The 22355-nt window shown below is 44.5% G+C and overlaps 3 non-coding genes across 3 annotated transcripts; 1 reads left to right on the forward strand and 2 right to left on the reverse strand.

The window, feature by feature from the left end:
- Positions 1-3651: 3651 nt before the first annotated feature.
- On the reverse strand, positions 3652-3723 carry Trnar-ucu (transfer RNA arginine (anticodon UCU)). The gene has a single exon. It is a non-coding gene; the product is annotated as a tRNA-Arg (tRNA).
- Positions 3724-4139: 416 nt separating this feature from the next.
- On the reverse strand, positions 4140-4211 carry Trnar-ucu (transfer RNA arginine (anticodon UCU)). Its single transcript has one exon. It is a non-coding gene; the product is annotated as a tRNA-Arg (tRNA).
- Positions 4212-5359: 1148 nt separating this feature from the next.
- On the forward strand, positions 5360-5431 carry Trnat-ugu (transfer RNA threonine (anticodon UGU)). The gene has a single exon. It is a non-coding gene; the product is annotated as a tRNA-Thr (tRNA).
- The last annotated feature ends 16924 nt before the right edge of the window (positions 5432-22355 follow it).

Here is a 22355-nt window from a genome sequence, read left to right on the forward strand (position 1 = left end):
ATATATTGCTACCTTTGCTGCACTTGACAAAGGAGAATTAATAAAATGTTGAATACATCGAAGCTATTCCAAATCGAGTAGTTACGCAGGTACATTTTGGCTATCAAGAGAGTGGAGTAGATGGTAATGCCTAAAGGAGTAGCGAAGATATTCTGGAAAAATTGTTTCATGTATATATAAATGTTTTTATATATAAACTACGGATAGCCTTATTTTTCTACAATATCGTCAAATAGGAAAAAATGTAGTTATGGTTTCACCTAGGCTTTCCTCCTGAAGTTGTAAAGTGATGGCGCATTAAAACTCCAATACAGACTGAGCGTGTTGATTCGAGGTCTGTATACAATGGTTACCAGAGAACTCTAGCAATCGTTCCGTCGGTCGCGTGGATGAAAAACAGTTGATGGCAACCAAAAAAGAATGCATATTGATAAAATGTCGAGTGTACAGCCTAACAAAAATAACACGAATGAATAGCGTTTAACCATTCAAGTTTCTTAAAATCATGTCACTCCTAGTTGCGCTCTCAACCATCAATATCGCATGGTTACTTGACATGTGGCTCAAAACGACTATCTCAATGAATTCGCTAAATTTGGAAAGCAACAGATGTTGAAATCATTTCTGGTTTATGTCATTAAAAAGTACAAAAATGCCACAAAAAGTGCATTTTTACTTTCACGACCACTGTGAGGTTTGCACAATATTAAGTAATATAACTCTGCAAACGATACTTTGTTAATGTACCCCAAAACCAAAAGAAATACACACAGCAAGCAGAGAAAAACCGACAAACGGTAAGAGCGTGCTAAGCCTCGAATAAACTGTCAAAAAGTGCAAATGGATTAAAAAGCATCAGCATGAGTCTTTCAGTTTCACAATTTATTGTACCGGTGGGCATATGCGCACAGTCATGACGTGATAGAAGCGATCGACCGGGTCACATGTTGGGGTCCACGCGGGGAAGGCGCGTTCCGGGCTGTTGTTCGGGTCTTGAAAGTCGCTCCTTGGACGCACCGTTTTTGGAGACCGCTCGACCAGACTGCACGAGACGTTTCAGAAGGTGGCCTCGCGGTTTCCGTTGTGGGTGACCGCTAGGACTGGCCACGGGTCCAGGTGCCCGACCGGCATACGTCTCGGCACTTTCCAGCACGGCCTCTCTCGTCTTTTCACTCGGTGTTCTTTTCCCGGTTCACTTTGCCGCCGGCCACTGTTGCTGGCAGCTTCCGATTGGACAGCGGTCGGCGGAAGCTCGTGCAGTGCTTTCAAATGCTCGGTGCCATCGCTGGTGTCATTGAACTTGGCGGAGCGTTCCGCGTGTGTCGTCTGCTTCGTAGTTGCTTTGTTTATCTTCTATAAAAGCGTTTGTTTTTGTCCTTGGAATATCTTCGCCAAAGGTTTAGGCCACATTGATAACTTTAAACGTGGTATAATAACACGTGCATATCAGTAGTGAACAAACGTTTTGCAAGCAAACGTCAACATTACCACAAGGGATACCTCTGTTTTGATGTGGCGTAGCATTTTTTATTCTTTCACATCTGTTCTATTGGCTTTGAAAATTTGTCTCCGGGTGTTTAAAGGCAGTGAAAACATTTTTCTTAGTGTAACTGTAAATTTAGCAACTTGTGTTGCGTTGCTAATATGTTGCTGATATTTGAAGAAAATGTTCAAGTGTTATTTCTAGGTATTTCTCATCAGCAGTTCATCGCATGTGCTCTCATGGAACCTTCTTTTAAGGAGTATCTTTGTGGAGTGTCGCTCGCACTTCGCCAGTACCGTGTCAATATGTTGTTGTAGAAACAATTAAACAAACAATCCTGTGCTTCCCCAATTCGTATCCGATGCGGTCCAAAGAAAAAAAAATTGTTTCTACCGATGGATCATAAGTATTTAATACAATTCTTTGCAAAAAACAAAATCCCTCATTGCTCTTCAGGCATTTGTACACTTACCGTGATATTTCTTGCCGGTGAAGCCGAGAAAATACAATCGGAGACTTCCTAGGGCCTGCATTAGGTGGGCTGTTCTCTAGAGATGTTTTTTGGACAAATGTTTCGTCTCATCAACTGGCTGGCGGAATCTTATTGTTTCAGTCATTACCCGACAGGTACAACCCTGCCTGCTAAAGACTGATTGCACACTTGCTGTCATTGTGATGTTGTCGTACGATGCTTAGGACTGTGCCTTATTGATTTTACTCGCGTGAATAACTTCTTTTCTTCAAGTTTGCGAAAAGAACATTATCTGTGCAGTTGGCTTTATTCTGTTACAGGTGGACAAAATAACTTGCTGCTGTGTTTTATTTCGGTTAGTGCTTATGAATGTGTGCAATACTTGGCAGAGATTTGAAATACTGGTCAGTGTCTTTAGGCTAAAATTTGAAACAGAAATTTGAGAGAACCGTGGATATTTTTGAGCATAGTTGGCCAAACCAGCCTTCTAGATAAAGTTAGCCTCCTCATCCATAAATAAATAAATGAATATAATTATATATATATCTATATATCTATATATACATATATATTTATATATATATTCTTTATATATATATTATTTATTTTTTACACAATATTATCAATCCCCAAGGGGGATTATTACAGGAGTAAGCATACAGATTCAAAGTTACAGAAAAGATGCGCCATTTGCGCAGGCAAATCACCAGGATAATTGCAGTACTAGAGTGCACATTTACAGTAGGCACAATCAAAATGTTACAGTAAAAAGAAAACAAGTATGCATACTTAAACAATGCACGCACCAAGATGCATACAAGCATCACGTTACGTAGGTTTCAAGGTATTCAAGGTATTCAGAAAATTCACATAATAATGACGCACACCAATTGCATACAAATTATGTATGCACACCATTCATCAAGATGCAAAACCTAGCACACTTTTTCAGCAAGTTCCAACACTATTTTAATGGTTGGTTGTTGAGTTATAACAGGGCCTAATGCATTCCATTCCCGAATGGTACGTGGAAAAACAGAATAGCTGAAAGTGTTGTTATTAAAATAATACTCTTCGAATTCCCAAGAATGGCGTTGCCTGGTTGGTCGAACGTCGCGAAAGGTCAAGAAGGAGTCTGGTTTTATTTTCAGTGATTTGTGGATTATCTGATACAGAAACTTTAGTCGAACAAGATGTGCGCGGCTGGAAAGGGTGGGTAGCCCTGCCCGACGTAATAGTTCAGTTGGCGAGTCGGTGCGTCCTTATCAGTTTTAGATAAAGCGCGCTGCTTCGTGTTGAACCCTCTCCAGAACTGAAATGTTAGACGCGGTGCGAGGGAACCCGACAACCGTTGCATATTCCAAAAAAGGCCGTATGAACGTGATGTATGCGAGAAGTTTGGTTTCGTGTGTGGAAAAATAAAGTGCACTTTTGATAAAAATAGGTTGTTTAATGCTTTCGTTGTGACGTAGTGGACATGGTCTGTGCCGCCAATTAGTGTGTAATATATATATATATATATATATATATATATATATATATATATATATATATATATACGGAAAGAAATGCCGGCAGTCTACAACGCCAAAGAAGGCATAGGGGAATGGTTGGACTATTTGTTACCGTTTGTGACGTTACATTATTATTATTATTATTTTATTAATTACGTGATAAAGAAACAAAGAAAAACACGCGCCCAGAGTGGGAACCGAACCCACGCCTTTCGATTAGACCTCGAATGCCTTACCAACTCGGCTATCTGGGCGACTGTGTTCTCCTTCGCTTTCTGGGTTATTTATATTTACTACAACTGTATCTGACGCTTGAGGGAGGTAGTCAGCGCCACTCAGACTACACGGGGAGAAGGGGTCCTTCTTTTCAACCCCCGAGGCGTGACGCGAACGTCTACAGCCTGTCATAAGCGGGCAACTGGCGGGAAACCCTCTTATGCTACCTTGGCATCAAGGCTGCCAGAACCGAGGCCCTCGCTAAGCTTTCACACGATAATAGGGTTTAGAAATGAGGGGTTCGTTAGGAAATACAGAAAGAAATGCCGGCAGTCTACAATGCCAAAGAAGGCATAGGGGAATGGTTGGACTATTTGTTACCGTTTGGGACGTTACATTATTATTATTATTATTATTTTATGAATTACGTGATAAAGAAAAAAAGAAAAACACGCGCCCAGAGTGGGGACCGAACCCACGCCTTTCGATTAGATCTCGAATGCCTTACCAACTCGGCTATCTGGGCGACTGTGTTCTCCTTCGCTTTCTGGGTTATTTATATTTACTACAACTGTATCTGACGCTTGAGGGTGGTAGCCAGCGCCACTCAGACTACACGGGGAGAAGGGGTCCTTCTTTTCAACCCCCGGGGCGTGACGCGAACGTCTACAGCCTGTCATAAGCGGGCAACTGGCGGGAAACCCTCTTATGCTACCTTGGCATCAAGGCTGCCAGAACCGAGGCCCTCGCTAAGCTTTCGCACGATAATAGGGTTTAGAAATGAGGGGCTCGTTAGGAAATACAGAAAGAAATGCCGGCAGTCTACAACGCCAAAGAAGGCATAGGGGAATGGTTGGACTATTTGTTACCGTTTGGGACGTTACATTATTATTATTATTATTATTTTATTAATTACGTGATAAAGAAAGAAAGAAAAACACGCGCCCAGAGTGGGGACCGAAACCACGCCTTTCGATTAGATCTCGAATGCCTTACCAAATCGGCTATCTGGGCGACTGTGTTCTCCTTCGCTTTCTGGGTTATTTATATTTACTACAACTGTATCTGACGCTTGAGGGTGGTAGCCAGCGCCACTCAGACTACACGGGGAGAAGGGGTCCTTCTTTTCAACCCCAGGGGCGTGACACGAACGTCTACAGCCGCCTACAGAACGTCTACAACGTCTACAGAACACAGTCGCCCAGATTGCCGAGTTGGTAAGGCATTCGAGATCTAATCGAAAGGCGTGGGTTCGGTCCCCACTCTGGGCGCGTGTTTTTCTTTCTTTCTTTATCACGTAATTAATAAAATAATAATAATAATAATGTAACGTCACAAACGGTAACAAATAGTCCCTATGCCTTCTTTGGCGTTGTAGACTGCCGGCATTTCTTTCTGTATTTCCTAACGAGCCCCTCATTTCTAAACCCTATTATCGTGCGAAAGCTTAGCGAGGGCCTCAGTTCTGGCAGCCTTGATGCCAAGGTAGCATAAGAGGGTTTCCCGCCAGTTGCCCGCTTATGACAGGCTGTAGACGTTCGCGTCACGCCCCGCTGGTTGAAAAGAAGGACCCCTTCTCTCCGTGTAGTCAGAGTGGCGCTGGCTACCACCCTCAAGTGTCAGATACACTTCTAGTAGATATAAATAGCCCAGAAAGTGAAGGAGAACGCAGTCGCCCAGATAGCCGAATTGGTAAGGCATTCGACATGTAATCGAAAGGCGTGGGTTCGGTCCCCACTCTGGGCGCGTGTTTTTATTTCTTTCTTCTGTATATTTAAAAAAAAAGTGTGTAGTTCATTAACCGTTGTAAAAATGAAAAGAGCCTAACCACACCCCTATGCCTCCTTTGGCGTTGTAGACTGCTGACCTATCTTTCTGCATATATATATATATATATATAGGACAGGAATAAGAGTTAGCAGTCAAGAAAACGTTGGAAAGCAAAGGGGAAGATGCGGTAGTTCATTGAAACAGATAAAGAATTTGGAAAGAAAAAAAGTGGCGAAAAAATGCCCGCCAGGTGGGATCCAAACCCACGACCTTGAGAATACCTGTCTGGTGCGATAACCACTACGCTACCGGCGGGGCGATTTTCCCCTCCACTTTCTGGGGTATTTATGTTAAGGTATTTTTGTTCCTGTGCTTGGGGGTGGTAGCCAGCGCCACTCAGACTACTCGGTTCGAACGGGACCTTCTTTTTAACCCCCGGGCCATGACTCGAGTGTCTTGACATGTCAAGAGTGGTCGACCAGCATTGAACCCTCTTAAGCTTCCTACGGCACCTTACTGCCCGAACAGAGCCCCTCGCTATGCATGTAGCGAATCAGAATGAGGGGCTCGTTGAGAATAGGACAGAAATAGGAGTTGGCAGTCTAGAAAACCTCGGAAAGCAAAGGGGAGGATGTGGTAGTTCATTGAAACATACCCCCAAGCTGCTGCGCTCTGTGCAAGGCGCACATCTCTACGTCTCGCCCGATTGTGCACTTACTGGTGGTCAGCGAGAGGACTATGACCGGAAACAGAGAGCACGAGATGGAACAATACACTTAGGAGATAGCAGTTTAAACTGCGAACACCAACACCCAGGTCGTCCAAGACGCGCATACTGGAGAACAATAGGGGAAGCGAGAAGAAGCCGCGGAGACTATGATACAAAGCGGGAAGAACACCGCCCATGTAAGCTATAACGCAGACAGTGGAAGAACAATAAATCATTCATTGTGGACGAAGGAAGTTAACAGAAGAAGCGCTGCCAAGAAGAAAAAAGAACTGGAGGGAATGGCCGCTGTTGCTACCCAGGGCAAGAAACTTCCAGAGGGAAGCACTGCACCTGGCAACAACAACATGAAGGCGCAACCAACAAAAAAGAGGAAACCCACGGACCGTAAGTCACCGGCGGCGCCGGAGACAGATTTCAAGATCGTCTATCGGCCCCAAAACGGGTTACACCTAGAAAATGGAAAGACTCGGCGCTGCTCTTGCCATGTCGCAAGCAATGAACATGCCCATACGGGACTTTGTGAAGAAGATCACTGTCCAAGTACACTGGACCCAGAACCTGCGTGTGGCCAACACAGCCCATGAGGAGCCTATAAACCAACTCACCTCAATCTGCCAACTACACGTGGGCCCGAACGTTCACAATGTCCCTTCATATCTGAAACCATTGCCAGACACGAGTGCGGGAGTAGTAGTAGGAATCGCCGATTGGCTGAGTAATTAAAATATTACAGAATACATTGCGGTGGAACGTCACTAAATCATACCAGCAAGACGCCAGGGAAACTCGACGGCCGCGGTAATATATTTAAAAGGACCGCACGTACCCCTTTATGTAAAAGTATTGGGTACTACAGCCCGTTGCCGCCCGTACCGCAAATCCATTCAGTACTGCAAGTCGTTCGGCGATATCGGCCACAGACTGGATGTATGGTCTATCACTCGAACCTTACGTATGTACCAAATGTAGCACTAGAACAGCCCCTGCACATCTTACGTGCTACCTGAAATGTGAGCTATGCAATCTAGCTCACGAGACGACCAGTAAGAGTGCAAGAAGCACCTTAAACCGGCTCCACCCCTGTTGCACGTCAGACAGGCTTGGGAACAGAAGAGTGACAATGCGCCGTGTTGGACACCCTCGTCAGACCGCAGCATTACCAGTTCAAAGAGCAGTCGTTGCCTTTGAGCATTCTAAAGGCAACCACTAATGGCTCACCTGCTTCCTTAACCTCGGGGGGCATATCATGATCACTTTCAAGGTGGGGGACCAGAAGAAACTCAAGGTCCAGGTAGCGGTCGATTTTACGAAGGGACTGCAGTAGAGGTTACGAGTAGAACGCTAACAAAGTTGTGTTCGCGAGAAACATATCCCGCCTCTATCCTCTGCTACATCCTGCACTGCAAATTAAATTAAAGGAGGGAAAGACACTCCTGACTGGCTAGTCCCTCTTGAAGCCCTCCGACGTACTATGGAAGAGAACACGCGAACAACCAAAGAATTGATGAAGGAAAACGTTACGAGGAAGAAATACAGCGGAAAATGGAAGATATTCAATAAATCGAAATAGAACAAGCCCTACCCTATAAAGAAATTGCACACATCAAACAAGATGAGGCCCGAACGAAGCAATGCCACGCCGAATTTCAACAAGTGGCCTTACAAACTTTCCAAAATATCGAAATGCAGATCGAGGGCATAAACGATTCTCTGAAGCAAACCAATGAAACGCTGCAGAAAATACTGGAAACAATGGCAGCAGTAAAGACGAAGATATCGGAGCTGGGAAAACGAGTCGCCGCTACCGAGGAGGGCCGCAAAGTTCGCAAGAGGCCTACGAACTACCCAACCCGAGAAGCAAGGATGGAAGAGGTGCTCGAAAGTGATGAGTAAGAACTCCCAGAAAAAGAGAAACAAAGCAAATCAGGAGCATAGACTGAAAATTTTCCAATTGAATTGCAGGACCATTAAACAGAAGCGACAAAATATGTTGCAATTCAGCGAAAAAGAGAAACTGGACATTCTGGCCATGTGGGAAACACAAATGGAAACCCTTAACTTGAGAGGTTACGATAGCCACATTGCCGAAGGCAACACCTGCACTGCCATCCTTACCTCAAAGAGCCTAACAAAGCAACAGCACCTAATCCAAAACAGGATCGAACACACGCTCGTTGAATTAATACCAGCGAAGAAAAATATCCAGAGCCTCTTTCTACTCAACATATACAGTCCACTCGCTGACAACTTGGGAGACTTCGATGGTATATTCCGTACGGTCCACAAAGTGACCAAATGGCATAGAATTGTTGTTCTGGGCGATTTTAACGCTCCTCCCGTAGCGTGGGCCTATTGTAGAACACAAAAGAACCGAGACAAAGTTCATAACTTTTCCCAGCAGCACCACCTGACCCTAAGAAATGATTTCTAGGGCCCGACCAGAATCGGCAACAGTGTGACTAGAGTCACTACTCCAGCCTGACATTTTCGATGGGAATACCCTACATAGAGTGGACGAGGTTGGATAAAACACTGGGGAGTGATAAATATGTTATCCAAGTAACCATTGACCACCACTATACCCGGACACTTACGATGGTGGGGGAGACACGAATCACGACTTGGAAATACCTTCAAATAAAAAGGGGAGGTAGAAGAAGAAGAAGAGTAGGTATTTCATCTCGAAGAATGGAACAGAGGATTGGTGGAAAAGGCCAACAAACACACAAAAAAATTGAACTTACGACAGATAATCCTAACGCGGATCCCCACCTCTTACACCTTTGGGAGGCGTAACGAAGCCTTACCCGAAGGTGGAAGAAACAAAAATGCAACAAGAACTTGCAACGTCGCATCACCCTATTAACAAAAGAAGAAGCAGAGCACGCCAATCAGTTGAAAAAGCAAAATTGGAATAAACTGCATGATAAAAAACAAGGAATCCTGAGCACTGTGAGGAACATGCGACATTTTGAGGTCGCTGATTTCATACAATTCGGAGTCAAAGTCCAAGACCAGAAAAAAAACGTGAAACGACTTATTCCCAATTTTCCCGACACAGAGAAAGACATCCTTAAACCAGCAAAGAAGAAATTTTTTGGGGAAATCTCGTAAACAGCCGTCAACCACCCGGACTACGGTGGAAACAGTAACCCAGAACTTGATCACCCATTCAAGAGGGCAGAACTTGACGATGCACTAGAAAAGCTCACGGGAAACTCCTCCCCCGGAAAAGACAGAATAACAAACAAGATCTACGCAATACCAGCGAAGAGATGAAGGTGTATCTCTTGGGTAAAATAAACCTGATTTGGGAGAGCGGACGATTTTCGGCCATGTGGAAACACGCAGATGTCACCATGCTTCCAAAAGCCAAGAAACCATTGTGCATATCCAACCTTAGGCCGATATCTCTCACTTCGTGCGCGGGCAAAATAATGGAACACATGGTGCTAGAGAGGCTTACATCTCACATGGGGGAGCCAGCAGAAGGACGAAAAGGATTCCCTCACACCATGTATAGGTTCCGCCCCACCTTGTCCACTCAGGACATGCTCTTACAAATAAAAGAGGTTATCGACAACCTAAGCACCTCACAAACAAGCGCCACCCTCGCCTTGGACATCAAAGGGGCTTTTGACAACGTGTCGCACGCTGCCATACTTGAAACCCTGAAGACTACTCATTGCCAAGTGAAAGCCTATATTACATCGGGGATTTCCTCTCGCGTCGAACGGCAACCATGGGACTTGTCAAATTACAGAGCGACAAATTCCACGTCACCGCAAAGAGCACATCGCAGGGCTCCGTCATCTCACCATTACTATTCAATGTATCTATGATGCACCTACTTGACCAGCTAAATGCCATCCCAGGTATCAGGCATGCCATCTACGCCGACGACCTGACCTTTTAGACTACCATAGGTCCAGCAGGCACACAACAGGACGCCCTGCAGGACGTCGTTACTGTACGGAAACCTATCTGAAACAGTGGGCTCTCTATTACATGGGAAAAATCTTAAATTCTCATACTCAAGAATGGAACAAGAGGTAGGCTGCCACCGAGACCCCCGATCCCAGAAGTGACGCTTGAAGGCGTAACCACCCCAAAGGTCGGTACATTCCGAGCATTGGGTATGACGTTTCAAAAAGACGGAGCAGGGGCTGCCACCCTCAAGAAACTAGAAAACACTTTTAGCCTGTTAACCTATTCTATCAGGCGAGTAACAAGCGAAAAACACGGGTTGAAAGAGGAGGACATAATCAGAAGGTAGAGACCCTGTTAGTTAGCAGAGTCACCTTTCTTTGGGCTCAAAAAGGGGAAATAAAAAAACTCGACATTTTAATTTATCTAATCTACAAATTAGCACTAGGACTGTCAGCCAAGAAATCCAGAGAAAATAGTTTTAGTTAGGAATTCATAAGACATATCAAGAACTCACCGAGGTGCTAAAGCAAGCCATATGTAGCGACTCAAGCTCACCCAGGCCAGCCGAGTTAGTTTTGGCCGCCACTGATACGAGCCAAGTGTGGGACCTCAAAACCCAAAAGGACGCATCGCCCATGTGTTGAGGGATTACATCATGATTGAAAACGTCCCACTCAACATGAACCCGGTTTAACACAAGGGGTAAAGGGAAGCCAGGTTCAAGGACTTGCGAAAAGCGTACAGGTAGGACAGCTCAACAAGATACCTCGACGCTGCGAGGTACTCGGCACGAACCAAATGGGCGTACGCGGTTAGTGTGACAAGCAGTAAAGAAGCAGAGTTCTATTCAGCAACGGTCAATACAAATCATACCAACTCTACGGATGAGACAGCCGTGGTGCTTGCCACCACCACAGTACCAGATACTCAAGGCCGGGTAACCGTCATCACCGACTCGAAAGCGGCCTGCCGTAATTTTCAAAAGTGCAGTATCTAAGCGATGGCGCATGATCTACTACATGAGGCTTCAAAACACCGGAAAACTACTTTGGACATTTATATAATTTTGGCACCAGGTCACGAGTCCTTAAAGGGTAATGAAGCAGAAGATACCGCAGCTCGAGGCCACTCACACCGGGCGTCAACCCTCTTAGGCACTAACCACTCTGCCGACAACAACCCTACCATCCATAAGTGTAGCACAGTCATATTAGAGCACTACAGGCTATGAAGAAGACGATACCCACCGCCCCACCTGAAGTAAATACGGAGACTGCAGACAAATTCATTTCCGCAAGCCACACAGTTGTCCAAAATACGCCCAATGCTCTTCAGCTACGACTGAAACTTCTGCTCTGTCGCTTAGCCGTCATTTGCTTGGATTGATTCGAACCTTTATTGGAGGATCTAATAACAACAGACCACAGTACATTTCCAATGAGTGGTTTTAAGGAGAAAGGAATAGCAGAAAAGGCTGGAGGGTGATTGTTGGACGCTCCATGAGGCAAGGCTCCTTCTTCCTCACTTCTATTGTACGGGGGATCCGCTCATGATGATCTTCACCAGGTTCCCGCCCTGTGGAAATTACTCAATAGCTTGAATTTGCGCCATCATATGAAACAATTTTCGAGCAGAAATGTGTTTAGTTTACCTTCGTCGCAACTCCTTGCCGCTTGATCGCCGAAGACATGATCTTGATCTTCCATCGCTTCCGGTACACGTCTGTTCATTTCGGCAAATCCGGATGGCAATATGTTGACATATTACGGCAATATGTTGACATATTGTTGGATTTCATTCATTTTGGGAAATAACCGGTGAAGTTGTCCTACTGGAAATATTATGCTAACACGTTTTAAGCATTGTCCTGTAGACGGCCCGTTTGAAATGGCTTCAGGTTTTGAATGTTTACATCGTGGATAGAGGGAGTGCGTTCATAGGGAGAGCAACAATCAAATCACACATGTGCTTTGTTACTAAAAGCAGTATAAGATAATATTGGATCAACAAGAAAAGTGATTTATCTTCAAGCGAAACACTTTTTGAACACCACCTAAATTATTGTATAGTTGTACTGTATTTCTTGTTAGTGTACAGTTTGTATGTATGTTTTTCTTCCCCTAGATTCAGACATGTCGCCAGGCATGGGGACTGGAATCACTTTCTGTGGTACATTACTTGTCAACGATGCTAACTAAAAGGTAATAATTAAGTGTATTTAAGCAAACCAATATAACATAACTGGTACTTGACAATGTATGACATTTAAGAGTAAATATTCAGTTGATGTGTGCTATAGCTATTGAGAAATACGGGCTGAAAGCAATATTTTGCTGCGAAGGGCAAAAAATAGCTTGGACGATAACGCTTATTTTCGTTGAATTATTACATACGTGGCCGACAGCATATCTCTTCCGCGTTGTCGAAGTATAAAATCAACAAAATGATTGCAGAAATGACATGAGAGCAACGGAACTCTAGAAACTAAACTGACTTGAATAAACCTCCATTGCGGTGAAACAGCACCGACAAACGAGGACAGATAGAAGTGCACAACAACACGAGCGTTCTTGTTGCTGTCCCCTTGTTTTTGTCCTGGTTTTTGCGCGCTGTTTTACCCCAATGAATCTGTACACAACTGGCCCAGTTCTCGACACTTTTGAATAAAACTCTACGATATTTGTTGTGTGAGGAACGATATAGGATGGCAAAAGTGTGAGAGGTAAGTAGGCTAGAGAAGTTGTAATTTGTGCAGCGGGCGGGCAGGAGAATATATTTGATGGCATTTCTTGCAATGTGACCAGAGAAGTGCTCACTCTCTATTTGATTGTGTTTGTGCCCAGTGGTATATTTGTTTTACGTCATAATATGGGGGCACGTACTCCCATCGCATTCCCAACATAGATCGTGTGGGAAAAGCAAGCGGAAACTCTCGAACATTTCGGGGGCACGGTAGCCAATATTGAAAACATTGCCGGGGAAGGTTTTTGAAGCTCACAGTACTTAGAAAATGTGGTGGTAGCTGGAGTGGGCAAAGGGGCTGTTCTTGGTAGTAGTGGCTCTCTTGACTTTGAAAATTACCCAGCCCAACAATCGCGTGAATAATTGCTTTGAGTTATGTCTTGCATTTGGGCTGCTGCATATTTTTGCTTGATTATATTAGCGCAGCTTGCCAATATAAAAGCGCGAGCGGTAAAAATGGTCATTAAAATACGAAAAAAAGCACTCAGTCATCGACTACGCTCTTGCGCTGTTTGTTATTCGCCCGGAACTTCGTACTTGCTTGTTCAGAATTCGGAAACTTAGCGAGCGATATACCTGCACGTCCACACTTGAGCGGGATGTTTGCGTGCCTACTGGCGTGCATGGCGGGAAGTCATGAAATAGATTAGTGCTAAAATGCTCCGAAAACATTTTCATTACATGTGACATTATGGTGCGCGATTCAGCACACACACCTTCGCTGCCATTTGTTGTCACTTGCATTCCTTGTGACGCAATACAGAGCGCATAAAACACGTATTGTTTGTGTATTTGACAGATTGTATAGGTCAGCCATGTGGCCAAACAATAAAAGAAATAGTTAATGAGACATTTAGAAGGAAAAAAATCTTTATAAACCACTACTTGTGCTACAATTTTGTTGAGTACAAGGAGCTATTAGTCATTGGGTAATCCTACTAGGGAGTGTTCGTTTGAAAATGAATGGTGAGCATGAGTGTGCAATAGGAAATAAAATATGTAGTTTTCTGAAGACAACATATTTACCCGTAAATACAAAACACCCCAGGGCCTGGCCGAGATCGCGTCGCGGCACCCAAAGCACGGAATCCCACGTCACCCCCAAACGCTTTCAGTCTAACAGAGGACAAAAGTACCAATAGATGAATAGCGAGGAGCAGAACGGTAAAAAATTTCTTATACTTGATCAAACATCTCCCCTGTTAATCGATGAAAAAAGTACACAGAACGCAAATAGGGTGGCGGTTGGCAAAGGGAGAGAAGCCAGGTAGTTAGGTTGCAGGGAAGGTTGGACGGTGCAGATGACAAACGTCGTCGAATATATTTGCGGCGTAGTGACTCGATACGTAGTCAATTTTGCAGTTTGTGCAAGTATATTAAGCATTATGGCATATTATGAGTGCACGTATGCTATGTCTTTTCACGGCTCGGTGCTTTGCGTTTGCTAGAACGCTACTTGTCATTTCAACGCCGTCTGACATTATTCCGTTCTCATTTATTCGTCGCCTACGTGGCCCACAAGATGTGATTTGATTGATTGAAGGGTTTAACGCGCCGACGCAACGCAGGCGATGAGGCGCGCCGTAGTGGAGGACTCCGGATTAATTTTGACCACCTGGGGATCTTTACCGTGCGCCGAAATCTCGTACACACGGGCGTTTTTGCTTTTCGCCTCCATCAGAAAAGCGGCCGACGCGGCCGGGAATCGAACCCGCGACCTCGTGCTCAGAAGCGCAACGCCTTAGCCACTGAGCCACCGCGGCGGGTCCCACAAGATGTAAACGCATGTGTACATTATGGCGTCGACCTCGTGATGTTTAAGGCAACTACGTCAACGTGCACATAAAAACAAAAAATTGGGCCCATCTCCCCGCGAGGGGGACTCGAGTAAATGCGTCGCATAGGGGGTGGGTGTATTGCGTTAACGGTTAGTGTTTGGGGAGTTGGTGGTAGTGAATGCGTTGTATCAGCAGCTTCTTGACGTAGTTTGAATGAGTCAAGGATATAAGGCGCGTTCGTAGCCTCCCGTTCTGTGTCGGCTTTGTGGCGCAGTGGGTAGAGCACTATGTACGTTGCTTTCCGCCCGCAGGGTCGAGGGATCGAAACCAGGCGCCGGATAGTATTTTTTTATATAGTGTAGGGGGAGGGGTGCGGACTACGACTACGGACGTCAACGCGGCTGACATCGTGAGTTACTGAAATGCTCGGCATTTCATGCGTTGTATCAGCAGCTTCTTGACGTAGTTTGAATGAGCAAAGGATATAAGGCGCGTTCGTAGCCTCCCATTCTGTGTCGGATTTGTGGCGCAGTGGGTAGAGCACCATGTACATTGCGTTCCGCCCGCAGGGTCGAGGGATCGAAACCAGGCGCCGGATAGTATTTTTTTTACATAGTGTAGGAGGAGGGGTGCGGACTACGACTACGGACGTCAACGCGGGTGACATCGTGAGTTACTGAAGTGCTCGGCATTTAAAACGTGGGTGCAGTTGTGTTTATGGTAATAAGGCTATATCATCAAGAGCACAAAGCCATTGGGACCACCATTACCGACAAGTGATGGTACAAAATGTTTCGAACGATTTTCTTTTGCTGCAACATTTGAAATTCTAGCTGTAGGATATTTTTACATGGCGGAAAACCCGACAACTTTGAGCATGAATCAGAGTATACATCTCGGTTTTCTGAACTTGCCATGCATAACTCATACCCTCCCTTTCACCATTTTCTGTGTGTTCTTGACGCCACGAAAGTTAACTAACTATCCACGAACACAGTCCGACATTTAAATAATGTAGAAGAAAAGAGCTATACGTAACGTTAAAGCAGAAAGTAATTTATAAAAAACCTCGGCTTTCCTTTTTTAAAACTGTAACCGAACTGTAAATAAAGCAGATACTACGCATTCTTGTTTTATAAGAAATGTTGATGTAAAAAGAATTTGTTTTAAATTTTTTACAACAGTTTAAACACATTTTCAAATATTAAAACCCCAATTGGCTTTGTTGCAAATAATTTAATTTAGCGTCGATATTTTTGCTTCTGCTCTTAAAATAGGCGGCATGTATCGCTTGGAACTTTTCCCACAAAGGCCGGCTTTGCAGCAGAAGGAATGGTTTTTTTTTGCAGAAGCTGAAGGCTGCACCCTTTTTTAAAAGCAACATTGCTTTTTTGTGCTTCTTAATTCGTGTGTAGCTAGATTTGGCTATAGCGCCATGAACGTCGCAGCTGGAAAATGAAACTTGACGCTGCAAACATGGGCAGTGAAGAAGGTTCGACGAAAGAATGCTCTGCGCGCAGGATGACGGACAAAGTCAGTTGTAGCAAGGGCGCACGGTGGCGGTAAGGTGAGCTCTTGAGGTGCTCAGAAGATCGGTGTAGGTGGGACACAGGCACTTTATTTTTTATTTGTTTGTTTTGATTTTTTATTTATTTATATATTTATTAAAATATTTCTGGTAACGCAGAGCGGAGGACTTCAGTCAAGAGCAGGGCATCTGCGTAGTGGGTATTGAGCAGTGATGTATTTACGTATTCATGAATGTCTGTATGCGTGTATGTATTTATGAATGTATACGTTTTCAACACTAGGAAGCCTCATTTAGGACAACCACCGTCGTTTCTATCCATTGGTAAACACATATTCTGCAACTACAGAAAATAGCGCGTGGCACATGTACTGCTGGCTCATAAAAACCACTTTTCTCCTGCTGAATATAAACAGCACCAGATCTCACTGTTTACCCATAACATAGGCACAAATTAACAGGCGAAAGTTTGATTGATTTTTTTCACGCATTTTGAACAGCACGCGACTGTGTGCTCAGTTTGCAGCCTAGAGGGGGCTGATACGCGAAGGAAACAGACTCTAATGAGGGCGGAGCCGATGGAAAGGAAACTATTTTTGGAAATCTATAAAGGCGTCATAGAAGAGATAGGAAAATAAAACTTTTACCACAAATATAAGAGCCGTGTTGCTGTTGAGGCAAGGGCTGGTGTCTTAAGAAAGAGGACGTATATGAGCAAATCACCCCAAGGACTAGGAATGTGTGGGCTGTGGCAAGGATAAAGAAACAATCAACAGCGTAATACAGGAATGATAAACTATCCAGCCAGCCATAATTATAGGGAAAATCGCGCTTCCTCAGCCAATAGGTTTTACCGCTGATTAAAGCGATAGCTGAATAGGAATGGGTCTTACTAAAGAGGTATCAGAGCGCTCCTGGGAAAGAAGCAACAAAGTTTTCGGTCAAGGGTCATCACACCTAGAAATTACGGCGGAGGAAAACTATGGGGAAATAACAGCAAGATGTGAAATATATGACCAACTTGCAAAAGACGCCCCGTGGCGTCACCCCGATTTAAAGGGAGGCCGTACCAATCAGTATTATTATCATCATCATCGCCTTAAAGGGAGGCCGTACCAATCAGTATTATTATCATCATCATCGCCAACGGGTTCACGGCGTAGCATGAAGCTAAGCCAGTCCGCCTTGCAAGCTGGCTATGCGGTGCATCTGTAAGCGCTCCGCCGTCCGCGTCGTTAAACTTTAGGTTGCATGAAGAATGCGTATTAGCCACTAAACGGAGAAATACGGCTGAGAAACTAAGGTAAGGGAGACCTCATGAACTTGTCCTTTGTACTTAAGGAGCCCTGTTGTCGTATCCCCCACTTAGCGCTGACGTAGTGTGTAATCTGTAGCGCCGCACAGATTTCACAAGCCACATTTCCCGTTTCGTCGAATAAGTAGCAGCACGTCTTCTTGTTTTATTCCTGCGCCGTATGTTTTGTGAAATTTAATCATCCTCATAGCCTAACGATCCTCCGCAGGTGACCACAATGGACGGCTTGGACGCAGGGTGCGTGCGTAGGGCGTTTACTTGCCCGCTCGCATGCTCCACATTGCGGATGATTCAGGTACAATTGCGAGTGTGAATGGTGTTGTGCACGTTTTGGCCGCCTAAGGAATGTTTGTTTGGCCCAAACGTTTATGTGACCACGTCAACAAATCGCGAATATCCTTGCTTTTTTAGGCATTGGAGGGCTTCGAACGGATAAGCAATGCTGATCCTAGTGCTTCAGTCTTGTTCGAGCTGGAAAGCACCAGGCGTTTACAAATGTGTATAACTTGACTTCTGATGCTCCATGCGAAAGGCTTCTGCCTCTCGGGCATCACTAGCCAATCACAAGTAACGTATACCCCAAGAGCACGCCTTTCTTTTCATTACTAATGTGAAAAATGACGTTGCATAAGTGCTTCACTTGAGCATGCCTGTTTTATGTTGCTTCGTTTTTAGGGTAATTTTGTGCGGCCGCTGCACATGCTGTTGCTGTTGCACATGAAAATAAAAACACAGCAGACTATGAAAATAGCAGTTATTTTACAAAACCAGACATTGTTTAAATAAAGCTGAGCGACAACTTGACTGTGCCCATAGTCTACTTTCGCATTCGACCGGTGGAACACCCAAACTCAGATAGGTGTAATTTAAATAATTTTTTGTCATATTTTCATCTAAATAAAATGGCAAGTGTATATTATCGAGAGAGTGGCAACATATTACCAGGAAGTATGCTACCTTTATCCGAAAAACACCCTAATTCCGATGCTGTCTTCCTAGAATTTCAAAGCGCAAGAGTTGCACCTACGTTTAAGGGGACCAATGATCCTACGGCGACCTAGCTCGACACACGAGGCTCGCAGCAAGGCTAGATCCATTGAACGCCGCAACGAACCGCCAACTTGGCGTAGTGGCAGCAAATAGCAAGGAACGCACAAGAAGCAGATATCGCCAACACCGACGTTTATTGCACTGCAATCAGGAATTTATACCCACGCAGCTTTGCCAAAGATGTCTCGTAAGAACGGAGAGATATAATGACGGAAGGAATGTATTTAGGAGGCAGACACCGTAGTCACTGGCGCAAAGCAGGTTGATGGCATGCAGCCTTTTCAGCGGGAACTCAGACTTCGTCTGCATTCCCTTCTTCCCGTTGGTCATCGACCGGCGTCTTTCCACCGGAGCACATACCTAGATGGGGAGAGATTGGGCACATGAATATGCGGCTATGCTTCGTGTGTTTCTAGGGAAGCTGTTCAAATTGTGTTACAGTATGATAAGCTAATCATTCATTACCAGTTCGGAGCTTATCACTCGTGCGTTTTGTTGCACAGCGCAATCATTTCCTGTATTGGTACTGCTTGGTAAAGGCAACTAATCACTCAGCCGATCGGTTATCTTCGAAACCTTCATTGCCTTTTAAACCATTGCATTGTTTTCCTATATTTTCTTTTGGGTGGGTACGGTATACTTATAATAACCTAATCATCATCTTTACCTCCTTGTTTGCAGTCGCAATACCAGCGCGACGAATACCAGCTTCGCCTGCTGAAAAAAAAGATGTGTCTGAGGCTATGACGATTCATCTCCCTTCCTTCCACAGCCAGCTGTCAAAACATTCGCAGCTGGAGATGGGCAGGTAAGCAGCATTCGTTTCCTCTACATTCCTTCAGAATAATGAAGCTGATGAATCCATAGAAAGCCAGAAGGCACACTACACTTTAAATCTCGGCAGAATATTTTTAATTTGTAAGTGTAGCTTTACGCAGGCACAGTAATGAAGATGAATTTTCCACACACATTACTACTTCCTCCTTTTGTTCTACAGTTGCTCCTATTCTTCCACGGCACTAAATTTTTCATAATGTGGAAAAACTGTGTTCTAATACTAGTTCTAGTAAGGGCGCTAACTGCGAAACCCATCGTTTAAAACTTGACTGCACGCACCGCGGACAGCCCACTAAATTGAGTTTTTGGGAAGCAAAACTGAAAAAAAGCGACATGGCGTGGCGTAGGTGAGAGAATGGAAGTGCGGCTGCTAGTACCAGTAGCTGCTCCCAGCAGCTTTCGAATGCCCGTGGGAGGCGGCGCGTATTGCAATTTTCTTGACACGAAATAACTACACTGGAACCCCGATAATACGACGTTGAAGGACCGCGCGAAAGCGCCGTATGACGGGAGGTTGTACGAACGGGATGCGGGTAAATACCGGCTTACTAGACAATCCCACGTGACATGTGACCTAAGAACTTATTTAAACTACTCTCACGCGACAGGTGAGCTAAGGACCTACTTAAACTACTATATTTTGTTGGTTCTCGTGGAATTTGCGAAGCTTTGTCTGAAAAAACAACTAAAAAAAAGAAACACCTATGTTGTGCCCCCTCACAATCACGGTTTCCGAGCTAGCGCGCCAGCCCCGCGCCTTGCGCGCGCTAGACAAGGGCGACGTGGTCCAGCATATTGAGAGGGCACAAGTGAGTGTGAAAATGCGAAGGATAAGCGAACCGAACGATAGTACAAGGCGGAGATAAAAACAAAAACGAAATTGCCGTATAGGGTGGAGAGACCCTTTGAACGTCCCGTGCCGTCGATGTTGTGCGAAGTGCTTACATAGGCGTGTTCGTTTCCCACAAGGTCCAGAAGCGTGAAATAGATAAGATGATTCGAACTTCGCCACTAAACCACGTTGCGGCAAAAATTATAGCGTGTTCTTGCTACAGTGACTTGCTGTGGCGGCCAGCGGGTGACCCATAATGGTGGTGCCAACGTATACATGTCTCCACCCTTGCGGCGGACGCAAGTGAATGTATGCACCCTCTCAAAGAAAGAAGCGTAGTGGCAACGCCGCTTTGAAAGACACTTATAAGCAGAGAACAGAAAAAAAAGGGGAGAGTGGGATTGAGCGGGCGAAGAAAGCTTGGCACGAACGGGCGAGGAAGGTGGGTGTTCAGTGATCGCCATGGGGTTGCATTGTACAGTTTGCGCTTTTGTCGGCGGCTCGACGGAATATTCAAATTCACGGTCAGCCAGCCACTTGAACTCTGAACTATGAACTCTCGCGGTTGGCGCGTTGGCGTACTGCTGCCGCGTTGCCAGGAGAAGGTTAACTCCCGCTCACGAGTACCAGTCCTGCCTGCTTGCGTCTGTCCAGCAAGTGTTCTCGCCTGCATGCGGACCTTTGCACATCAAGCAGCGTCAAACGAGGCTAAGAATAAAGGTCGGGACGATGCGGCAAAGTGGTGTAAATATGGGAAATACGCCGGTATATCCACGCCAGGGTGCCTCGTATGAGCGGACCGCGTGCACCCGAGCGTCATATCATCGGGGTTGTTAATGCATTGTTTCTATGGGGAGTTTCCCAAACCGGAGTTATCCGTCGTTAGCGGGGTTCCACTGTACCACCAATATTTTGATGAGGATAGCAAAGTTATATCCAGAAAAAAGAAGACATACTGACAAAGGCAAGGTTTGAGTGAGAAGTGTGAGTGAGAAGGCAGCAACCCACAAACTGTGATTAATATATCTTACAAAGAAAAAGCCTCGAAAAGGTCTACTCGGAAATTTTAGCGTTGTTGCACATTCAGAATCAGGATTCACAATGGAATTAAATTAATTTCTGATAATATGAATGAAGTTACATTATCCCTTTACTTCTTATTAGCGTAAGTTTGTTTTATAGACACAATATGCCTATTGTACAATTATTTTTATATACCGTTTTTCTTTTGTGAAAGCTGAATCAAACTTTTGCGGCTGTTAATCGCCTTTTGCTTGATGGAACTAACATAAAGCAGGTTGCTGTTTAGGATATGGGCAGCTTGGTTTGCTCAACAATATTCGCGCACCGGTCAACCTCTGTGGACATATTTTTTATCTAGAGCATGCCTGAGCATTTTCTATTTTAGAGCGGAAAATTCGCAATGTTTATACCGCCTCCGAAGCATTTCAGCCACGTCAACTAACTTTTGCAAGAGTAAAAAATGTGTGAGACAATGGGGCAGATCTGCAAAAAAAAAGGAAACAAACTTTGATATCTAGATTGCAAATGATCAAGGGAAGAAGGGTCTATGTCAACTTACACAGTTAGATGATGCCCTAACATTCAGCGCAAAATATGTGGCCATTCTGCTGTCTAACAATCATTTTTATTAAAGGAGCCTCCATGTCAAACAAACTCGGTTAAGAAAAATTACATTGTGAAGACAAACAGTATTTGTCTCTATTAACAAGCCCAATTAAAAACGTCCCCAGCAGTAGGGGAATTTCTGATAATATGAATGAAGTTACATTATCCCTTTACTTCTTATTAGCGTAAGTTTGTTTTATATACACAATATGCCTATTGTACAATTATTTTTATATACCGTTTTTCTTTTGTGAAAGCTGAATCAAACTTTTGCGGCTGTTAATCGCCTTTTGCTTGATGGAACTAACATAAAGCAGGTTGCTGTTTAGGATAGGGGCAGCTTGGTTTGCTCAACAATATCCGCGCACCGGTCAACCTCTGTGGACATATTTTTTATCTAGAGCATGCCTGAGCATTTTCTATTTTAGAGCGGAAAATTCGCAATGTTTATACCGACTCCGAAGCATTTCAGCCACGTCAACTAACTTTTGCAAGTGTAAAAAATGTGTGAGACAATGGGGCAGATCTG

Source organism: Haemaphysalis longicornis, unplaced genomic scaffold (assembly GCF_048455015.1).
Source record: "Haemaphysalis longicornis isolate Haplotype H1 unplaced genomic scaffold, Haemaphysalis longicornis Haplotype H1 scaffold_8, whole genome shotgun sequence".
NCBI classification, from domain to species: Eukaryota; Metazoa; Arthropoda; class Arachnida; order Ixodida; family Ixodidae; genus Haemaphysalis; species Haemaphysalis longicornis.